The sequence below is a fragment of the Ambystoma mexicanum genome, chromosome 3p (genome assembly GCF_040938575.1).
Source record: "Ambystoma mexicanum isolate Mex_15411 chromosome 3p, UKY_AmexF1_1, whole genome shotgun sequence".
NCBI lineage: Eukaryota > Metazoa > Chordata > Amphibia > Caudata > Ambystomatidae > Ambystoma > Ambystoma mexicanum.
The window spans coordinates 1,001,478,752-1,001,502,584 of record NC_090925.1 but is presented as its reverse complement, the minus strand read 5'-3'; the positions used below and the strand labels follow the sequence as shown (position 1 = coordinate 1,001,502,584).

Sequence of the window (23,833 nt, the reverse complement as noted above, 5' to 3'; positions counted from 1 at the left end):
TGAACTAACCGGTTTTGTATACATGCGATGGAACGTACCACAGTTTCATAAGCAATTAGGTTGTCAGTTGTGTCTGTGCTTTGTGTTGGGACTATGTGAGCATTACATGGGAATTAAAGTAATATTTAAAGGTTAAATTCAGGTTGCCTCCTTCATCTCTATGAAGGCAAATGCAAAAATCTGTGAGCCCCTTAATGTTTGGCCTACGCATTCCACGGGATTTCTAAATTGAAAAATGGTGGCTTTTACCCAATTTTAATTAAGTTAAAATTATTCGAAAAGAACAAAGCGCAATTTGGTGCGAGTAAGTCGACCACTTCCATAGGAAAGATTCATCTAGATTAAACTCGCCTAAGGTCACAATTATGGCCTTAGAGAAGTGGTAGCAAGGGAGATTAATGGATAAAACAAAGAAGCAATTATTTGCACAAATGGTTAATTTATGCCACAGGTGGAGGCAGCTTTTTGTGCTGGGGCCAGCAGTTTCTGATTGGGTGCAAGATAAATGGGTAAAAAGCCCTGCAATTTACAATCCGTTCTCTAGGGTAATTTATGAAACAATTCAGTTGATTACAGTTCACCAACCGAGCAGTTTACATTTTCATAATGTTGCACTCACAGTTTATTCCAGCATTGCCAATGTAAATCACTTTCATGATGCTGCACCAACTAATGCCAGCATTGTGACTGTAAATCACTTTCAATAAGCTGTGTCCACAACATGCCAACATTGCAACTGTCAATGATGTTCATGGTACTGCACCCACAATCTATGAAAGCATTAGTACTGTGGCAATAAGACCCGAGGCGGCGGGCCAATAACGCCCCAGGTAATGCCCCCGGGGCTGTAGTTTCAGGCCCGAGCGTAGCGAGGGCTTTAACGAAGTCCCGGGAGCATTACCGTGGGCGCTATTGGCCCGCTGCCTCGGGTCTTATTGGCATTAGTACCCCGGCCCGTCAGACCGGGGGTACTAATGGAATTTTTTTCTGTTTCGCGCTTTTCGAAACAAAAAAAAAGTGAAACAAAATGGCCGCTGGGAAAGGGAAAACGCAGTCTGTTTTCCCTTTCCATGGCGGCCATCGGGGGTGGACGTGCTGGGAACAGAAGTGTTTCCAGCGCGTTTTCTCCTAAGACAAGAAGAAAAAAGAAGGTAAGTGGGGTTGGGAGGGCAGATGCGAGGGGAAGGGGAAGGAAGGAAAAAAAAAAAAGTACTGCAGTCTCCGGTGGGGGATGATGGAAGCCTCCAGCCGTGTGGAGGTTTGGAGCGGGGATGGCTCCGCTCCGAGTCTCCACACGGCTGGAGGTTTCCATCGGGATAGAAGGTAAGTGTGGTGGGGAGGGCACGGAGTTGGGAGGAGGGAGGAAAAGGGGGAAAAAAATGTCTTAACTGAGTTCCTGCGGGGGACGAAGGCAGCCTCCAGCCATGGGGAGGCCCAGAGCAGGGATTGCCCCGTTTCAAGCCTCCTCATTGGCGGAGGGGCTGCAACGCCCCTCGCCGGGAACAGAGTACCCGGCACGCACGGCGTACAAGGGAATACTGTGTGGTATGGCTCGCAAAAGAGCCAATCACCACGTTGTATTCCCGGTGCGCTGCACGTGCCGGGTACTAATGTGCAATATATCTAAAAAACATAGGAGTGGAGGTTTTTACCACTCTTCCTCTGTTTTCTCAAAGCAATCAACATAGTGTCTTAGCTTGTTTGACAGCTGACGCAAAAACAATCACGTCGTCCAGCTGTCCATTGTCTGAATTGGAAGAAATGAGTTCACAAAGCATCAGTGCAGTCCATGCAAAAAAGACAATTCAAAATTACTGTCTTCACTGCCTGACATAATAACTGAAATTTTCCAATGTTTGAATGTTGCAGAACATCAGCTCTAGGTAAAAGACAAAACCAAACTTCTGAGTTGGAACACACAAAGTACATTGTCATTTAGACATAAAGACACCAGTTAGAGCATTTTTACAGAGTACGACCTAGTTTTTCTCCAAGAAACATGGCTCAGGAGCGAAATACACTTAGATGGATTCACCTTGATTTTCCAGCACGCAACGTGCCTGAAGCAAGGGCGGCCATCTAGCTGTCTATTAATAGCAATACGAAATACCACAGGACACGATTTACAGTGTATTCGTAATTATAGTCTTGTCGTTTTTCAACACTTAGGTGCAGTATTAAATGGAGCATTGTGATTAGAGTTCTCCACTTGTTAAATATATATTGGAATCCTGCAAATCGAGGACTTCCTCTTTTTCTCGAAGATCTCTAGTTCATCCTTACTGAGCTAAAAATTCGTTTTCCGGATGATTTATTACTGATTGGTGGAGATTTTAATGCATGCTGTACACCCCCCCTTTAGCCTCCCCCCCCCATAGCCAGACTATCTTGGAAATCTAGGGCCAACAATTGCCAAGGAGGAATGTGGGAACAGATGTTTACAGATTGGAATGTAAATATCACTAATGGTAACGTTGATTCCGACTGTCCACCAGCAATGACATGGCCGAATAGCAAAAGTTAATCTACAATAGATTATTTAATAGTCTGCCCCGAATTGTTGCAATATTGTATGCGGTTGAATGTGGTTACTATGCAGCAAAGTTATCACAACTCTTTGCAAATAGCCTTTTCTTTTGAATCATCTGAGATAAAAAAATACATATGATGCAAAATTACAGGTTAACTCACACGGGAATCTCATTGCTTGTTTCAGTACCAGTGGTCTCAGGTTGAATGACAAATTAGATTCCATAGTGAGGCACGGTCGTGAATGTGAATTAGAAATGTTATGCTGTCTTGGCAATTTTGTGGAATTTATGTGGGAATTGAGTCCTCCGAAATCTACAAAAGCTGTAAATACAAAAAATGAATGCCCACACTCTTGATGAGGTAACCCATATTAACAAAAAATGTTTAAACAAAAGTTGCGGGACCTGAAAGCGGAGAACCTGGAGTTACACATTTACTCTGCGGCAAAGACCAAATAAAAAAATTATTATAAATATTGGTCCTGTGGACAAAGAATAAATTGTAACATTCACGATGGGCAGAGCATGCTAACAATGCTTCTACCCACTCAAACAAAAAACGTTTGGGCATTAATTAACAACAAAAACTCATCCCAAAGCACCCAACAAACCTCTATTATACCTGCGACTGTCTGGGAGACTTATTTCAAAGAAGACATGTCTCTATGTATACTCTGAGACACACTTGGAATGTAACATTCAAAAAAATTTAACGTAGTTGAAGAAGAGATACTGAGTCTAATTAGGAATTCGTCAAAATCTTGTGCCGCCAGTCCTAATGGATTAACGAGGTATTTCGATCTGAAACAAACATCTGGGCAGCAATACTCACTAAACTTTTTAGGAAGATAATTGAGACCAAAAAATTACCCATTTCTTACAGGTCCAGATATTGGACGCACCCCTCACGGTGGAAGAAATAGAGACTGTGATCACAGAACTTCCCACTGCCAAAACCCCGGGCCCGGATGGGCTCCCGGGAGAGTTCTACAAGACTTACAAGAGCGCCATTGCCCCGAAACTACTAGAGACATTCCAAGATGCATATGAGAGCATGCGTCTCCCGACAAGCCTGTCGGAATCTATAATCGTCCCGATACTTAAACCAGGGAAGTCCCCCAGGAAATGCGCCTCCTATAGGCCGATATCCCTTATTAATCAGGATGCTAAAATACTAACGGCAGTCCTATCCAACCGCTTAAAACAGGTAATATCCACGCTGATTCACCCGGACCAAATGGGCTACGTTCCGGGAAGGAACTCGTCCTGGAACCTCCGCAGACTTCACCACGTGATAAATGAGACAAATCGACTACAAGACTAGAGCGTAATAGTGTCTCTGGACGCTGTCAAAGCTTTCGAGTCTGTGCGCTGGGAATGGCTGTTGAGTGTACTGATCCATTTTGGTATTGGGGAAGGGTACATCTGATGGATCAGATTACTATATAAGGAACCCAGAGCAAGGGTGAAAACTGGGCGATTCATTTCCAAGGAGTGGAAGATACATAGAGGAACCAAGCAGGGGTGCCCGCTATCGCTAATGTTATATATCCTGGCCTTAGAGCCATTTGCGGTATTCCTTAGAGCAGAATATAGAGACACCGGACTAGACATAGATGGGGTACTCCCCCAAATCTCTCTCTACGCGGATGATATGCTCCTATTCGTAAGCAAGCCAACCACAAACCTACCCTGCCTCCTAGAAGCAATTGGGGCGTACACCAGGCTTTCGGGCATAGCGATTAACAAAGAGAAGTCCCTCCTCTTCCCCTTGGCAGGTCTAAAACACGTCCCCCCACATTGTCTGCCAGACCTGGGCCTGACATGGGCGCCCCGCAGCTTCAAATATTTGGGTATAGGGATACATCATGAAACCGCTGATACCCATACATCCAACACGCTCGTCGCTTTAGAAAGAACACGGTGGTCGATGACCTTCTGGGGGACACTCCCACTGGGAATGATGGGAAGAGCAGCCCTCCTGAAAATGGTGGTACTGCCCCGCCTATTATACTTCCTCACGAACATCCCATACAGCATACCCAGGGCCTTTTTCACTAAACTAAACACGATAATGCGTTCATTCCTATGGGGGGACGGAGAAATAGGATCACAATAAGGACCTTGCAGAAGGACTACGAAGAAGGGGGTATTAGACTACCGGACTTTGACAGGTACCACTTTGCATGGCAGCTGCAATTTGCAGTAAAATTGCTGGGGGAAGACGAAACAATAGACACACGCGTTTTACAGCTAGCACTGAAACAATATTATTTAAGGGAAATACTATGGCTCGACAGACCCCTGCTCAGAACCCTGCCGAACATGCTCAACATTGCAGTGGACTTATGGAAAAGAGCGTGGAAACTCCAAAGGGCAAAAGATCCGCAGTCGGCACAAATCCCTCTAGCAGGTCTCCTGGGAGGGAACACAAACACATTAGCAACATATCGAGCACATTCGGGGGCTAAGGGTGTAGGACAAATTGGAGGCCTGAGAAGGGAGGGAAGGTGGGAGGACTTCCACTAAATGGTAGACGACCATGAAATACATGTGGGTCAATTCATCCTATATACCGGCATGATGAGAAACATTATGAGAAGATGGCCAGATTGGGAAGACCAGGATGAAGAGACAACATTAGACGTATGGTATGACATTGCGGAGGGAACGGACACAACCTCCAGGTTATGTGAACAGCTACTGAAAGTTAAAAACCCTAGGAGCAACACACGAGGCAGCGTTGGGAGGAGGAGTTGGGGAGACCCCTCAACAACCAAGAATGGACCAGGGCCCTACAATACCCAAAAAAAGTATCCAGAAATGCAAGATTTAGGCAGGTGCAGCTATATGTAACGCACAGAGCGTATCCCACACCTAAAAAGATGAATAAAATCCAGATGGGAGGCCAGAGCGGGTGCCCCCGCTGCTCGTCGGAAGAAGCGGACATGGTACACATGTTCTGGTCCTGCCCAGGGATACAAGAGTTCTGGGACGGGATCAGACTTAAGATAGCAAGAAGCGGACTTCAAATCCAGGCGGAACACCCTGAAAAGTACCTACTGGGCCTCTTCTCGAGAGGGGGTTAACACGAATCGCATCTAGCAAAGATGAAAGATTGAATAAGTATACTGGTCAAGAGAAGGATAGCAATGACATGGAAGTCAAGGGAGGGCCCGCGCGTAGAAGCATGGTGGTCAGACCTTCAGAAGTGGACGCAGGCAGAGACGGTGGTGTGGATGAGAGCAGTGATAAGAGGGGAAGGTGAAACTGTGCACAAGTTGACTGCATGGAACACGCTAATACAAGACCTCTTTGGCCACGGAGAGGAGGGAAACTCCGAAGATCCCTCGGAAACAGAGGGCCCGTAGATGAAATAGAAAGACCAAGCACGAAGCCCAAGAATAAAACATTATGCGTACCAGACCTGGTGTTCGACCCAACGAGCGGTCCGGACTGAACTAACAAGGTCGTTGGAGAAAACTATGAAATGACAGTGGAAGGGCAAGATCCGTACAAAGTGGCAATAAGCCATTTATGTTATGGTTGTTTGTTATGTGTTTTGTTTTTGTTAAAAGAAAACAATAAAGACATTTTAAAAAATTTAAAAAATTACCCATTTCTTGGAAGCAGGCAATAGTAATCCCTATTTACAAAAAGGGTAAAAGATCAGACCCTGTAAATTACTGCCCGATTGCTTTGATGGACTGTGACAGCAAGATCTTTACCGGTTTGGTTTTGCAAGATCTAGAAAAATGGGTAACTAGTGAACTCATACTATCCAAATTCCAAATAGGCTTTCATAAAGGGCTCTCCACTATTCTTAATGGGCTGACGCTCAAAATCTTAAAAGCACAAAGGCAAAAAAAGAAGTCGGTACTGACCTATATTGCCCTAATGTACTTATCAAAAGCGTTCGATTTAGTCAATAGGTCAAAACTCTGGCATAAACTAAAATTATGTAACATCCCAGAGGGCTTGTTGCAAATTATTATTGCCCTCCATGACCACATATCAATTCAGGTCAGACTAAATCTAACGGGTGACCTATCTTCTACTCTGCCCACAGTGAAAGGAGTAAGGCAAGGTTGTTTATTGGCCGCTCTTTTTAATTTATACCTTGCTGAATTAGGCTAATTATTGCAAAAGGTCAACTTTGTTTCTCCTTCTTTAGGGAAATGTAAACTGCATTTTTTGGCTCATGCCGATGATATATCCCTCATTGATAACACTCTGGTAGGGCTACAACATCTAATTAAAGCAATGGAGGTAAATGCCATAAGAAATGACTTAGCTATTAATCCTGCCAAATCGAGTGTAATAATTTTCAGCAAATCAACTAAAAGGATACCAAAATCACATTGGACAATGGACCATCAGGTAATCCCAATAGAGAAAAAAGTAAAGTATCTGAGATTTAATCTTAGATCTAACCAGTCAGCGCAAGGACTTAACAGTGGAACTTGAGTAAAATACACCAATATATGTGTCAAATGGAAAACAACTCTTACATTTGTTTTATATATTTTCTCTCGTGCCTTTAATAAAATTATATAAAGGCAAAATATTTCTGGCTACTTTATATGGCATGGAATGTAATCCAAGTGCCCACAATATTAACTGGGACCGGCTTGAGGGTCGTCTATGGAAAAGACACTATCTCTACCTCTGTCCCTACCCATTTCAAGGTTGAGGTCTGAGTTGGGTTTACAATCTCCACAGTCCTATTTCAACTGGAATGTTCTTGCCCTTTACATATTAATTCTAAATCCCCAAGAGCATTCTCTGTTTGAAGATATTCACGAATATCTTCTTATGCAGAAGAACCTCTATTTGTTGAACATACATTATGATGCTGAAAATATCCTAGAAAAGTGTGAATGTACCAGTAAGACGTTAATAGAAAATCCAGATAAGGTGAAGCGTGCTCTTATGCACGCTGACTGGATAAAAACTAGAAACTCATTTAGTAACTTGAAGAACACTAAAAACATCACTATATGTGAAAAATCCAGTAAATATGTCCTTCCTTATATTAGAAGATTCCCTAATCCCGCCTGGCATGCCGAGCTATTGTGTTTCCATCTAAACTTGATTAAAACTAACAAAACGCAATTAATTTGTCAAAAACTAGAACCCTCTGCAGGTGAATGTACCTAGTGTGGCGAAGGGTTTCTCCAAGACCTGAAACACCTATTGATATCCTGTACATCTACTCAGAGAAAAATATTTCTCCTCCACCCAGGATTTTTGGCATAGGGATTCAGCTGGAAAGGAGATACCGTTGCCCATCGCACTGTTAAAACTTTTAAAGGAATAGAATTTAATAAAAATGTCTCTAACTGAAAAATGTTGTAAGGAATGTAAGTATGGAATTTTCCATACTGTATGAGCGTCCCTCACTAGGGACTGGAGACAGAACCTTTATCACCAGAAAAAATCTTCCCCTTTAAATTTAGAGGCACGCGGGGTGCGGCCCAGGGAGCATGCACTCCCCTGACTCGGCCCACCGGCACCCCTCCCAGTCCTCTTTTCCGCATCAACTGGAAAAGACCGCTTTCACCAGCGCTCCTGGTTTTGGCTTCGGCCTTGTAATTCCACATGCTCTTCCCCGGATACTGTCTTTTTGTCTTTCTGTCTTACTCGGTCGTCTGGCGCCATGCTCGTCCCTGGCACATGTCGACGTCCTTGGGCTTCAGCAGGTGTCCAGCCTGTGAGGGGCTCTTCCCCCACATCTGACCCCAATGCACTTTGCTTCCACTGCCTGTGCCCTGACCACGGCTGGGACGGCTGTACCGCGTGCAACACGCTTGCCCCACATGCTCTGAAGAACAAGTTAGCTCGGTGGAGGGAGCTCTTCGAACGATTGCCTCCTGTGGACTTGAAGAAATTCATCAGACACAAGTCACGGCCCAAGGTAGTGCCTCTTTCCATCAGCACCTTGCAAGGGCAGCTCCTTTCCGAGGAAATGTCAAAACGGGAGGGACCATCCAGTTCTAACACTAACACAGATACCAAGGCTGTTTGGTACCACCAGAGGGACCACAAGGTTCTTTTAACGGGTCTCAACCCGATGGGCTACGCCCTACTACCAGACAAATGTCTGCTAGGGTGCCTGTACGCAGCACTACCAGCGACACAGCTGAGGGCAGGACGCCTACCAGGCCCCGGTCTGAAGTGCAGGGTAGGCCTCAAACTCCATCGCCAAGTGTCCTGGAGGAGGCTGGGCCCAATGCAGCAATCACCACAACACAGGCACGTGGGATCCAGCCCGATAAAATGGCCGCCGTGCCAGACAAGATGGCTGCTCGTCCAACGCCACCACCCTTCACGGAGCAGGTGCAAGAACGAGTTTCAAGGTGGGACTGATCTTCACCAGGTACGTGGCCCACAATATATCCTTAAACATCGCAGGGCAGATACATCCAGCAGAGGGTGCAGAGTACGCCGAGGCCTCAGCAGCCTTTGGGTCCCGCTCTTTCGCCCAGGCACCTAACACCCCACCGGCCTGTGAGGACAGGTTTTTTGAGAAATTCCTCATGCTCATGTGATCCATGCAGATGCGATCAAGGACGTGCTGCCGCCTCTCCCTCCACCAGCACCCAGCGCAGCCCCAGCTGCCAACACCAAAAGCCATGGTGACTTTGCCTCCGGTCCTCCAGGCGGCTCCACTCCAGCTCAGGCTCCAGTCCGCACACCTCAGCCCTCAGCACCCAGTACTCTTCCAACCGCTCCGGACCAGCAGGACACCTTGGTAAACACGGATGAGGAAGACGACCCCAACACTCCATCGTCGGCCAAAGCCTTCCATAACTGGCTCGCAGGCCTAGGCGAGTACTTGAGCCTTCCACAACTTGCGGTCGAACAGCCTGAGGCAGGAGTCCTGGCGGAGATCCTCAATCTACGCCCCGCAGCTAGTACGGGGATCCCAATGCAAAAAAACTTTGTAGCCTTGGCCAAGAAGGGGTGGCTTAAACACTATTCGGCGCAGCCCCTAACCGGCACCTCAACGCCAAGTAAAGGCAACTGGAGGGAGACACACTCTTGCTGTCGGTCGCACCCTCAACCACACTCCTCAGTGATTGCTGCGGCCGCTACTCAAAGCCGCAGTCGTCCTCGGCCACCTCGTCCTCGTGCTGCCAGGCATGGAGGAGAAGCTCTTGGAGGCGTATGGAAAGGAGGTCTATTCCATCACCTCGCTGCACCTTCATCTGTCTAATGTGGACGCCATGCTCTAAGCCATTAACCAGAGGCTTTGACGGGAAATAGCTGACTTCCTTCCGGAACGTCAGGTTCACAGTCCGGCACACTTCAAGGCGGGGCTGGCAGAAGCAAAGATGGTGGCTCAAGACATCATGGAGTCCACAGTGGCGCATATAGACACCTCAGGCCGTGCCATCTGCCTCGCCATGGATATGAGGACTGCCTGGCTACAGGCTACCAAATTCAACCGGACGTCCAAGAACGCATATTGGCCCTTCTATTCGAGGGTAGTGACCTCTTTCATTTCTCCACCAATGAGGAGCTAGATAAGAAGACCACATCCAAGACGTACAGCCAGACGCACCAGGGCTCAGGGGCACCATGTCTATCCGTATCTAGACGACGTGCTCATCAGGGCGAGATCCCCGTATGCAGTCCAGCACACCTCCTCCGCCCTTAGGAATATGCTACACGAATTGGGATTTTCCATCAATCTCAAGAAGTCACAGCTGGAGCCGACGCAGCGTCTGCTATTCCTGGGTCTCATGTGGGATACGACTTCCAAGAGTTTTTCCCTCAGAGAACAAGATAATAGCCATCTAGAGGGCCACAAGTCATTTTCTCAACGTAGAGGAGACATCAGCGTGGTGCTAAAAACGATGAGATTACAGCTGCACTTTGCAGCCTCATGGAGTCAGGAGCGGGGTTCCCAAGCAGAACTTGTCAGCATTCCTCCTTTTCTCAACCAGTACCTTGTCTAGTGGAAAACAGACTGCATCTTGAGGATAGGCAGGCCCTTCAGTCAACCTGCACTGCTGATTACCATCACCACAGACTCCTCCTCGGAGGGCTGGGGAGCTACCCTGGACAACCACAGTGCCACAGAGTTTGGTCTCTTCAGGAACATGAGTCCCATATCAATTGGCTAGAGCTGAAGGCCATCTTGCTCCCTCTCAAGGCCTTCCTGCCCCTCATCAGTGGCAAGATGATCCTCATCCAAACAGACAACTCCATCAGCATGTATTACATCAACAAGCAGGGTGGCACCATGTCTTCTCCTCCTATGCACCCTGGCGGTCAGCATCTGGGAATGGGCTTTGGCGAACGACATAGACTTGACAGCGATCCACCTCCCGGGAGAGTCTAACCTGGAGGCAGACAGGCTCAGCAGGTTTGGGGCAGACAATTACGAATGGCAATTGAACGATCAGGTCCTGCAGGGGATCTTCAACAGATGTGGTCATCCTCAGGTGGACCACTTCGCCACCTGGTACAACAGGAAATGCCCTCAGTTTGCATCCTGGCAAGGGCAGGGTCTAGGCTCTCTGGGCAGTGGAACAGCATGAACGCCTATGCCTTCCCTCCCACTCCCCTGGTACACAGGGTGATCTGCAAGATAAGGGAGTCCCAGCACCTAGTGACTGGCGAGGCCATGGTATTCAGAGCTGCTCAGCCTGTCGGACCAGCCTTTGATGCACCTTCGGCTGGGCCCAGCTCATCTACTGTCGCAGGAGGGGGGCCCGGTCATCCACCCCACCCCTCAGAAGTTAGCCCTCGCAGCATGGCTCCTGAGCAGGTCACATTAAAGCATCTGCATCTCTCGCAGGCTAACCTTGACATCATTCAGGGCGCTATGAGTGATTCCAGTTCAAAAGCAAGTGGATTAGGTTTTGCCACTGGGCCGAGTCTAAAGAGTTTGATCCTCTTACTTGAACATTGGAAGATGTGCTATCTTTTTCGGCACACCTCGCACACTTGGGGGTCCAAATAGACACATGCCGCACCGATCTGGCAGCCAACGGAGCCTACCGGAACTTGGGGGAGGAAGTGTTCTCATCTGCCAACCCGGTGGTTAAAAGGCATTTGGCAGGCCTCACCCGGCTCTACCCGCCCATCAAGAAGCCACACCCTGTATGGGCCCTTAACATAGTGTTTGACACCTTGGCGCATAAACCCTTTGAACCAATGGCGTCCGCGAACATCAGGCTAGTTACCATTAAGACAGCCCTCTTGGTGGGTCTTACAGCTGCACTACGTGACAGCGAAATCCATGCTCTGGTGGCTTCCGAGCCATATACCTTTCATAGGGACAAAGTGGTCCTCAGAACGCATCCCGCGTTCTTGCCTAAAGTGGTCTCTGTGTTACACTTAAATGAGGAGAAGGTACTAGAGACCTTCTTCGCAGACCCCAAGGACAAGGCTCGGAGGGTTCTGCACTGTCTAGATGTCAGGCGCGCACTAAGGTTCTATCTGGACAGAACCAAGATCTTCCGTAAATCGGAACTCTATTTGTCACCCTCAGTGGGCCAAAGCCAGGGTATCAGGCTTCCAAGGCCTCTATAGAAAGGTGGATGGTTTCGGCCATTGAGTCCTATGGTGGGTAGCACAAACCACTTCTGGCAAATATGCCTTCCCACGCTGTTGGAGCCAAGGCCATGGTGGTCGCATTCCAAAGACGCGTCCAGTGCCAGGTCAGCAGCAGGGCGACCATGTGGGCCACTCCCTTAGCTTTTCGCAATCGCTACTCTTTGAACGCCGGCTCCAGGTCAGACGCAGCATTTGAGCAGACAGTATTGAGGAACTTGTTTTCTTAAGGAGGACCTCTTCTCCACCTTGGGGTTACATGCAGTTGTAATCGCCCATACAGTATGGAAAAAAGGAGACGGGACGTAGGAGTAATTATAAGTTACTCACCATAGTGACTAATGTAGTGACCATTGTCCCCTTTCCTCCATACGTCCCACCACCCCCCCACTTAATAAAACTGGTGTAATTAGGCAATGGTAATATTGTTGACGCATCAATGGGGACTGAGGAGTGGCACTGGTGGGACGAGTCAGGGGAGCGCATGCTCCCAGGGCCACACCCCCACGCGTTTCTAAATTTATTTAAAGGGGAAGAAGATTTTTTCTGGTGGAAAAGGTTCCGTCTCCCGTCCCTAGCGACGGACGCTCATACAGTATGGAGGAACGAGCACTATGGACTAGGAGTAAGTAAGTCACTACGGTGAGTAACTTATAATTTTTTCTTTTTTTTTGATTCTACGTACTTTCTTTTGCATATGCCTTTTATACTAGAGATTTGCTAGTTAAATTCTTAGACGGAAAATGTGTAAAAGGTCCTTTTATGTGACTAACTGCACAATCAATAAATACATGTTTTTTAAAAGAGAGAAACCCAAAGAAAGAGAATAACGGATATTAAAAGGTATTCTCTTGCCTGTTGTTTTCCCTACTCTTCCTCGTATCACTGTTTTCGGGTTGTGAAAACCAAATGGGCATTGGTTAGCAGAAGAACAGCAGACAAGTAAATGTGGTTTGAACAGTTGTTTAGGTATAACAAGGCTGTGGGTCAACAAAAGACAGTGAGGAATCTGTACATATAAGATTCATATTGGACAAGAAGAGAAGACCAGGGATGAGGATTTTCTCCTTGGCATACTAGAAGTGTTGTAACTTTGAATTGCCTACTATTTATTTTGGTACTGAGCAGGAAAGACCAGGTAAGGGGATTGTCCCCATGGCATTATCAGAATCAAGTTGGAGATGAAAATAGTGGGTGACCTGAGAAGCAAGAGAACCCAACTAGTAACGTTGTATGACTTTGTGTTGAAACACTTGGAGTTGGATTAATTAATTTACCAATTACAACTTGGTGAATGGACTGGGAAGAAAGATTAGGAAAGCAACAAACATTTTATTTTGCCTTTTGGAAGTTTTGCAGCAGTTACATTGTGAGCCTAAGAATAGTTCTCCAGCATGGGTTCTGGCATGGATTTGCATGCTAATGAATATTCCCCGTTGTCAGGCTGGGAATCCTCAGTAAAAAAAAAAAGTTTCACTTTCACTTAAAAACTGCATTTCTCCTCTAAACCAATCACTGTCCTCTGGGTCATACTGCCCCCATCCAATGACATTCCTCTCCCTACGACCCTCCTCTGGCAGCCATCTTCAGATTTTTTTTTTTTTAAGAAAATTGAATTTTATTGTACCTTTCCTTGTTATTAAAATCAATCAAATTATGAGGGATTAAGCCTCAAACGTTTTACTTCAAACATTGGTTCTTTCCCCTGTTCCCAACTCCACCAAACCCCCAGCTCCCGCCCCAATCAATGCCACCTCTAGGCCTGGTGAATGTCAGGTCCATCTGTCACCATCTCGGCGTAGGGGGCCCCGGTAAGGTCGCAGAGGCCCCTGTTATTCATATCACTCCTCTGCTCTGGGCCAGTGCCGATCAGTTTACAAGTGACCAAACTCCCTTCACCCACCTTGCCCAAAGTTGGCATGCAATTACCATACCCCCTCAATGTCCCCACTGCCCCCATGAATTGCGTCCATTACTTAAATCTCTTTTGCAGTGCCGGCCCACTCCTTTAGGCTTGGGAGTTTCTCTCTTTTCCAAAATCTGGCTAGGCCCGCCCTCGCCGCCAGTAACAAATTTGAGTCATATGCGGCAAGGGTTGCCAATTCCCGTCTCGATTCTCCAGACCAAATAATACCACTGCAGGATCCAACCCCAACTCCCTTCCCCATGCCACTTTGATCCATCCCAGGACCTCAGTCCAGTACACCTGAACCCTGGCGCATTTCCACCACATATGCCAATAATCTGCCTTGTCACCACAACCATGCCAACATAAGGGACTCTTTGCAGGAAATATCTTGGAGAGCCGCACTGGGTCATATTGCCACTGATGCAACAACTTCACTCCATGGAGTTTATACTGGCAGGCTAATGTTTTAAAGGCTCTCCTGCACATTAGGTGCCACAGGTGTCTGTCCACTGGGAAGCCCAGGTCCCTTTCCATTTCTGCCGCAGGCCCTCCGTAGAGCCCCCCAGGGTCTCCATCAATGCTTAATAAAGCAATGATGTAAGGCCTGGCATGTCAGAGTGATCATCTAGCACCTTCTTTACCGGGGTAAGTTCTCTTTTGATCTGGTCCCTCGTTGTATCTGCAGTGAAAACCCCCTTCAATCTCAGATATAGCAGGACCGGGAGCCTCCCAATCCCCAAGCTTGCTTCCAGTTCCTGTATTACAATAAATGTCCCACAGCGGACCAACCCTGCCATGAACCATTCCTGGTATTTCTCTGGTTACGATAATTCATCCCTCACTGGCGGTGCCCAGATGTGACTCATTGGCAAGGGCCATGTGGTGACTTTCCGCCCTGCGGCCCCCTTGCCCCACACCTCCCAGTAGTGCCCCAAGTACTTGTGTTCCCTCATATGTTTCGGGAGGCGTCCTCTCGGGACCCAAAGCCACTCTCCCACTGTAGCCGGGTGCATTTGCACATTTTCTAGGAAGACCCATTTTGTCCTGGTCCTCCCTCAAGTGTGGGACCATTGCTCACATTTGTGTCGCTGCGTCATAGAGCCGCAGATCCCCACGCCTGCTTCCTCCTTTGGCAATATCAGTGTTGTATATCCCACCCTTGGTTTCCTTCCCTGCCGTAGCAACTGCAACATCCTAATAGGGCCTCTGGGGCCCTCGTTGGTAGCATCTGGAAAAAATACAACACTCTGGTCATTAGATTAATTTTCAGGGCATTCAGTCTACCCATCCAAAAGATTTGTCCCTTCCCCCAATCTGACATTTCACTAAATAATGTATTGAATAGGGGTGGGTAATTGGCCTCTCTTTCCCAGGTCTGACAATGGTGACTCCTAGATAATGCATCTCTTCCAATTCAATTTCCAGTCCCAGGGGGCGCAGGGCCTCAACACCTCTGGCCATCCTCAGCAAAAGGGAAAATGACCGACTTCCCCTTGTTCACCTTGAAGCGCGCATATCTCCCATATCTCTCAATAATCTTGAACGCTGCGGGGATCGAATTTGTTGAATTGACCAGGTGTAACAGGATGTCGTCTGCGTAAAATCCCACTTTAAATTCCCTCCCCTAACCCCTCAACCTGTGGGGTAGTGCCTCAGCTGCTCTCGGAGTGACTCCTTTGACAGTGCAAAGAGGAGTAGCAAAAGAGGGCAACCCTGTCTTGAACCCCTCTTTAGGTTAATATGTCTCGGCGGTCTACCATTGGCCGTGACCTTTGCCACCGGAGACCTGTATAATGCCTGAATCCCCCTCAACATTCTCTCTCCAAAGCCGTACTTCCTTAATACTCTGAAGAGAAAGTCCCAGTTAACCCGGTAAAATGCTTTTTCAGCGTCTAGTGCCACCAACACCGGGTTGCCCGCCCCGTTCACTGCCGCTTCCATTAGGTGGATCATCTTTCACAGACTGTTCGCCCCCTGCCTTCCTCGAATAAACACCTCCTGGTCAGAATTCACCAGTCGCTGCATTGCCCTTTCCATCCTTGTTTTGAAGATCCTGGTGAAAATCTTCGCATCTGTGTTCAATAGGGATATGGGGCTGTATGACTTGCAACTCCTGGGGTCCTTCACTGCCTTGGGTATAACCGTTATCAGCGCCTCCCCAAACGAGGGGGCTCCTTCCCTGTGGACAGGATATTATTAAACCGTCTTGCCATGTTTCGAACCAAACTGCCGGAGAATGTTTTATAAAATCCAGCAGTGTATCTACCTTCCGGGTCCTTCCCCACTTTCAACCCACCAAATCCTCGAGTGATCAGTGTCTCCATAATGTCCCTTTCCCTTGTCCCCCGGGGTGGTAGGAACACTTCGTTTAGATACCCATCAAGGTCCTTCTCATCTACCTTCCCTTCTTCCCTGTATAACTGTTCATAGAACCCAGCAAAAACCTCCAGGATTTCCCCCGTGTTGGAATACAGGACATCCTCTGAATCCCCAATTGTCGCTACCCAACGATCTGCCCTTTGTCCCCGGAGTTTCTATGCCAACAGGGCATCAGCCTTGTCTCCCTTTTCGTAGTACTGCTGCTTCAATGATTTCAGGCTTTAGACTACCCTCCCCATCTTGATTTCCCTCAGTTCCCGTCATTTCTCCCTGGAAAATACTAGTCCACCCTCATTGGTATTTCATCCCTCCTGACCTCCCGCCTCCAGGACTCGGATCTCCTCCCTCAATTTCTCCATCTGGCGTGTCCTAATTCTCTTCTTGGTGGTACCCTCCCGAATCGGGAGGCCCCGCCACATGGCCTTAGCAGCGTCCCACACTGTCCCAAGTTCAACTTCCCCAGTGTCATTCATGGGAAAATATTCTTCTATCGCAACCCTCATTTCGAGGGGATTGGGTCCTCCGACGTATTCCATATCGATGACAGATAATGTCCACAGCTGTGCTGCTTCGGAAAATCTTCGGCGTCTGCGTCCTGCCTCGATGACGTTGATGCGCCGTCCCCGAGGACCTCCTCCAATGGCCGACGTCACCCGATGTGATAAGTAGGACGCACGACGCCCATAGCCTCAGTTCCGTTTTTTTCTGCGAACGTGTTCGCTTCATGAATCTAGGTACGCCTCGACTCTTTGGAGTTTGCTGTTTTCTTCTCGGTTCGTTGAACCTGTTCGGTTTTTTGTGAAGACATGTTCGTGGCGATGTCTACTTCGTCTTCAACCCTGCGTCCGGGCTTCAAGAAATGCGGGTACTGTGGGTCCAAGATGTCGGTCACGGACTCGCACGACGCCTGCCTCTGGTGCCTCGGGGAGGCCCACGATAAGGACTATGTCGACTGCCAGTCGCTCACGGCAAAAGCCTTGCGGGTACACAAGAAGAAGCTGTCGGTAGGTCGGGTGTCTAACCCCCGGAAGTCAAGGTCTGCAGGGCTTTCGACAGATGACTCGAGGGGCGACTCTCCACGTCATCGTCGGAAGTCCAGTGGGTCTCCTTCCAGGAGTCGGTCTCGCCACTCCTCTGCCTCTTCGAGGCATTCCCGGAAGCGCCGGCATCGGTCGCCTTCCCCGTCCTCTTCCGAGGGCTCCGCCTGTCAGCGGGTCGCTTATCCCTCCATGCAAGCGACACCGGAGGAATGGGCTTCCTTTGGGAAGCAGATGCTAGCGATTCTTGAATCTCCGAGTGGGGTCGGTCGGCACCGGTCGAGAGACACCGCTCGTACGCCTTCAGGCTCAGGTGGTCGGCACGGCTCGCGGGAGAGGTCCCGCTCGGACAAGGGTAGCCGTTCTCGCCATGCCCGTTCCAGGTCCCGGTCCTCGACGCGCTCGAGACCACGTGATCCTGCGCCGTCTTCGAAGAAGACGTCGACGCCGGTGGCGCAGAGGTCGTTGACGATTTCTCTCGAGGCTCCGCCTCCGAGGGGGTCGTTGACGCTGTCGGCGCCTAGGTCGTCGAGAGACACGCTCGGAGCTCCGGCTTAGAGGCCTGTGTCGACGCCGTCGATGCTGGCGGCGCTGCAGCTGACGCCGATTCGCTTGACGTCGACGCCGTTTCTGCTGGCGCCAACTCGTTCGGTGCCCTCGACGCTTTTTGAGGCGGTGATGTCGGAGGGGCCCCGTGGCACGGGGTTAGCCCCTAGAAAGGCTCTGGCTAAGGTCAGGCACTGCTTTGTCCCCCAGATGTCTTCCTCTCCCCGCTTGGAGTACATTTCAGAGGGTGATGGAGGCTCTGATGACGGCTTGGTTCCGGTTACGGTACCAGATGAGCTTATCTCGGGCCATAGCCAGTTTGATGACCTGAGGCAGTCACTGCATGATGCCAGTGGACTGGACACCTCTCCGGAGGTGGAGTTTTGTAGGCCGGAGCCTGGCACTCATGCCGATTCTGCATATCGGCACCTTATGTCTCGGGTCACCGAGTACTTGGGTTGGTCAGCTCCCCCAGGTGAGTTCGCTCAGGATGATCTCACGGACATTCTTGATCTTGGTCCCCTCACTGACCCAGTTTTGCTGTTTCATATGGCTCTTCAGAGAAGGGTGGCGGCGGCTTGGACTGCTCCGGAGAGTCTCCCGGCAGTGGGCAAGTCTTTGTCGCGAAAATATTGTCCAGCCAGTAGCGACCCCTGGTACTTGTCCAGGCAAAGCAGGTGTCGTATCCTACCATCCCTCCGGATAGGGACGACAAACGTTTTGACGGCTGGGCGAAGAAAGTGTTTTCTTCAGGGGTTATGGCGCTTCAGGTGGCCAACTCCATATGTGCCTTGTCTCGTTTCATACACACTCTGTGGAACTGTCTCGCATTAGCGGCTGAAAGTATTCCCGAAGGGGACGAGCGGGATGGTTTCCTTGCTATGGTTCAGGATGGCAAGGATGCCATGTGTGAGGCCGTTCAGTCGGGTTTGGACATGGCATATTGTGTCAGCCGGTCCACTGGCGGCAAGCACCGTAATACGCAGGTTTGCGTGGTTCCGGAAGTCTGGGTTCGCTCCTGATGTGCAGCCCCGGCTCCTCAACATGGCCTTTGACAGTGAACATCTTTTTGGCAGCAAGGCTGACGAAAGCCTTGAGAGGTTGCAGACCTCCAAAGCTGCAGCGAAGTCGTTGGGCGCTGCAGTTCGCCAACCTCCGCCTTTTTGTCCAAGGGGACAGCAATGGAGGGGAGGTTCCTTTCGCTATTACTCGTCCTTCAGTAAAGCGAGAGGAGCTAGGAGTCGGAGGGCACCGTAAGAGTGCCAGAGGTGGAAACAAGGGTACTCAAGGTGGCAAGGCTGCTCGGGCAGTTGCCTCTTTGCCCTCAGGCAACGCCGCAGCCGCTACCACTCAGTCATGAGCCCAGGTCCCATGGTTCGCCGGTTGGGGGACGGCTGGCGCAGTATCTTGTAGAGTGGCGAGCCATTACTTCAGATGTGTGGGTTCTGGAGATCATACCCCACGGCTACTGTCTTCCTTTTCGGCAGAGGCCTCACAACAATCCACCTGGGAATCTGTCTTTGAAGAGTCCGGATCCGCTGCTTGCGCAGGAAATTCAAGCCCTGCTGGAGAAAGGCGCCATAGAACTGGTGCCTGTAGCGGAGAGGAACAAAGGATTGTATTCCCCTTATTTTTTGATTTAGAAAAAAGACGGGGGATTGATCATGGACTTGCGCGGTTTGAACAAACTCCTCAGGAAGGACAAGTTCAAGATGGTTACTCTCTCTCAAGTCCTCCAGGCCCTTCAACTTCAGGACTGGTTGGTGTCTCTCGACCTCAAGGATGCTTACTTCCATGTGCCCATCCATCCCAAGCACAAGAAGTACCTGAGGTATGCGGTTGGTGACTTGCACTTTCAGTTTCGGGTCCTGCCGTTCGGATTGACCTCCGCCACAAGGGTTTTCACCAAGCTCATGGTGGTGGTGGCAGCGCATCTCAGGAAAGGGGGGGGATTCACGTCTACCCCTACCTGGACGATTGGTTGATCAGTGGGGGCTCTCCGGAGCAAGTCCTGGATCATCTGTCCGTCACCTGCTACTCCCTTCACAAGCTGGGCTTCTCCCTCTATTCAAAGAAGTCCCGTTTGACACCAACGCAGCAGCTCCAGTACTTTGGAGCAGTGCTCGATACGTCCCTGGGGCAGTGTTTTCCTCCTTAGGTGAGGGCTCTTCACATTCAGCAGATGGTGCACAAGTTTCAACTTGCCCAGAATCTCCCAGCGTCCGAGTTCTTCAGACTGCTCGGCCTCATGGCATCCTGCATTCTTCTGGTGCCAGAGGCTCGTCTGCGGATGAGATCTTTGCATTGCGCACTCAAGCTCCAGTGGTCTCAGTCCTCCGGTAGCCTGTCGGACCCTGTTCAGGTGCTGCCCTCGGTCGCCCAGGACCTTCTGTGGTGGGCCGTCGAAGGCAATCTGATGAAGGGGGCCCCATTTGGCTGCCCTGGCCGGAGGTGACGATCGTGACGGACGCATCCCTCACGGTATGGGGAGCTCATGCCAACGAGTTGACAGTCAGCGGTCGTTGGTCTCCGTCGAAGTCCAGACTCCATATCAATCTGTTGGAGCTGAGGGCCGTCAGGCTTGCCCTGAAGGCTTTTCTGCCGACTGTGCGAGGAAAGAGTGTCCTGATTCTAACGGACAACACGGTGGCCATGCAATACCTCAACAAAAAGGGGGGGCAGGGTCACTTCCTGTGTGCAGGGAGGCGATGCAGCTCGAGTTCTGGGCCATCCAGCAAGAAGTTTCGATCTCGGCTGTTCATCTGGCTGGAGACGACAACGAGACCCTGGACGCTCTGAGCAGGCAGAGCACGATCTCTCACGAGTGGGAGCTGGCTCAGGAGATTCTCCTGGAGATCTTCGCCCTTTGGGGGACCCCTCAAGTAGATATCTTCACCTCCAGTGTCAACCGGAAGTGCGAAAGGTTTTGCTTGCGGGAATTTCCTCCAAAAGGAGCCTTGGGAGACGCGTTTGTGGTCATTCCCACTGCTGTACGCTTTTCCTCCAGTCCCCGTCATCCCGCAAGTACTGCGGAGGTTCCGTTCCCGGATGATCCTCATTGCTCCGGCGTGGGCCCTGGTGGACGTGGTACCCGGACCTTCTCGACTTGTCCATCTGCCATCCACGTCGACTTCCCTACCGAGACGATCTCCTCTCACGGGAGGGGGGTCAGGTTCTCCATCCAGAGGTCAGATCCCTCAACCTTCACGCTTGGCTTCTGAAAGGTTGAGGTATAAGGATTGGGACCTCCCTGAAGACGTGATGGAGGTGTTGCTCTCGGCCAGGCGGCCGGCAACAAAGTCTCTGTACCGTTGCCGTTGGAGAAAGTTCTGCGACTGGTGCAGAGTTCAGAATGTGGATCCTTTTGAATGTGACATTCCCATGGTTCTGTCTTTTTTGCTTTCTTTGTCCCACAGGGGCTTGCAAGTGGGGACCATTAAAGGTTACCTGGCAGCACTGTCCATATTTAAGCGCTCGTCTGAAGAGTGTTCCTATTTTAAGATTCCTTTAATTTCTCAGTTTTTGAAAGGACTCACTAATGTGTTCCCTCCGTCACCTTTTCTGGTGCCCGGTTGGGATTTGAACCTTGTTCTTAAGTTTCTTATGGGTGCTCCGTTTGAGCCTTTACATTCTTGCCCTTTGAGACTGCTAACTCTTAAAACTGTGTTTTTGGTTGCGGTTACTTCCGCTCGCAGAGTGAGTGAGTGAGTTACAGGCACTTTCAGTTAAGCCACCCTTCACTGTGTTTCATAAGGACAGGGTTGTCCTTAGAGTTCGTCCTTCTTTTCTTCCGAAGGTGGTTTCGCAATTTCATTTGAGCCAGAAGGTTGTTCTTCTGGCGTTCTAGCCTCCTCCACATCCTGGTAAGGAAGAGGAGAGGCTCCATAGGCTTGATCCTAGGAGAGCGTTGAGCTTTTATATTTTGCGCATGTCCCCGGTCAGAGTGGGCAATCAACTTTTCATTGATTACGCTGGAAAGCGTTTGGGACAAGCTTTGACGAAACAGACTTTGTCTCGGATTATTTTAGCTATCTCCGAGTGTTACCGCTTGGCGGGTAAGGACCCTCCGGCTGGCTTGCGGGCCCATTCTACCAGGGGAGTGGCTGCGTCTACTCCCCTGCAGAGGGGTGTTCCTATTCGTCACATCTGTGATGCAGCCACCTGGGCTTCAGTACATACTTTTGTACGTCACTACTCCCTCGATTCCATCAGAGGGCAGGATCTGGCCTTTGGCAAGGCAGTCCTATATTCCGCAATTTGATTGGGCATGCTCAATTTGTGTTCTAAATTCTTTTCCCACCTCCTTGCTTGGTACTGCTTTGGGAGTCTGTCATAGATATGGAATACGTCGGAGGACCCAATCCCCTCGAAGAACAAGTTACTTTCTTACCTGGTAACGTTCTTTCGATGGGATGGTCCGACGACGTATTCCATATCGCTCCCTCCCTACAGTCCCCGCTGCAGAATTTCTTTTGCGATTGCAGCTTGCGTTCCGCAAGGCCATGTGTGTCTGACTGGCAGAAAACTGGTGGCACACGTTCTGGGGGAAAAAACTATAACTGAGGCTATGGGCGTCGTGCGTCCTACTTATCACATCGGGTGACGTCGGCCGTCGGAGGAGGTCCTCGGGGACAGCGTATCGACGCAGGACGCAGACGCCGAAGATTTTCCGAAGCAGCACAGCTGTGGACATTACCTGTCATAGATATGGAATACGTCGTTGGACCATCCCATCGAAAGAACGTTACCAGGTAAGAAAGTAACTTGTTCTTCAACACAAAAACCCTGTCTTTCAACAGCAAGTCATTACAGCGCCAGAGTGATTCACATGTTTTGAGGCCCCGGAGAGTGACAGTCAGTGTGACCATATTGTGATCAGACCAACTAACCTGGGTGAGACCGCTGTGACCACCCTCTGTCTGGCTGATGCATAAACCAATAGTCTTTCCCTGTGCTGGACCCGTGGGATTGTGGAAAAAAAAAAGGTAAGCCCCTATCGACCGGGTGACCCTCCCTCCATACATCGACCATGCCCTGATCCCTCATATAGTTCAGTAGACACCCCACCCTTCCTGTGTCCTCCCTCCTCTACCCGTACCCCGCTCTGCAGCTATGGTGCATGCCCGGTCTGCCCACATGTTGAAATCCCTTCTGAGTAATAGTAGTCCCATTGATCGACTCAGTATCTCTCCCGTTGCTTCCTGGAGGAACAGGGATTGTCCCGTATTCAGGCAATATATCATGGCTAGAGTCACCTGGACACCCTCCAGTATCCCCGAGACCACCAGGGCCCTCCCATCTGCCTGCTTCCATACTTGTGGCTCGGCCAACCTAATTCTCCTGCTGAGGAGAATCCCTACACCACCCTTCTTGACGGGGCCTGACGCCCATATGACCTGCCCGATCTGATATCCTGGGATATGCCTTTCTTCTCCCCAGGTAAGCCTTGTCTCCTGGACCACCATCACATTAAGTCCCCTATTACGAAATTCCCTCCCGTACAGTGACTGCTCGGTGGGTGAGATTAGTCCCTTAACATTCACGGTCCCAAACTTTAACTAATCAGCCCTGCCCCCAATCTCAACCTGCGCCATAAAAGATATCAACCCGCCCTCCTGGCCCCCATGCAATCTGTCTCCGGGCAATTCACCATATCTTCCCAAACCTTTCCCCAACCTTTGCATTACCCCACTCCGAAAACGATATCTAATGCCCTTCTCCATCAACCACTGTGTCGGGGGCTGGCAGTCCCTCCGCCGAGACAGGGTGAGGGCCCGACAAGTCTTGGAACACCTTAACTGTGTCTCCTTTGAACTGGATGCTCCTCAGTCGCTTTGCCTTTCCCAGGACTTCCATTTTTTCCC

At 49.7% G+C, this 23,833-nt stretch overlaps 1 protein-coding gene across 3 annotated transcripts in view; it reads left to right on the top strand.

The window, feature by feature from the left end:
* LPIN3 (lipin 3) overlaps positions 1 to 23,833 on the top strand; it is a 679,959-nt gene that overhangs the window by 460,544 nt on the left and 195,582 nt on the right. The window lies entirely within an intron of this gene.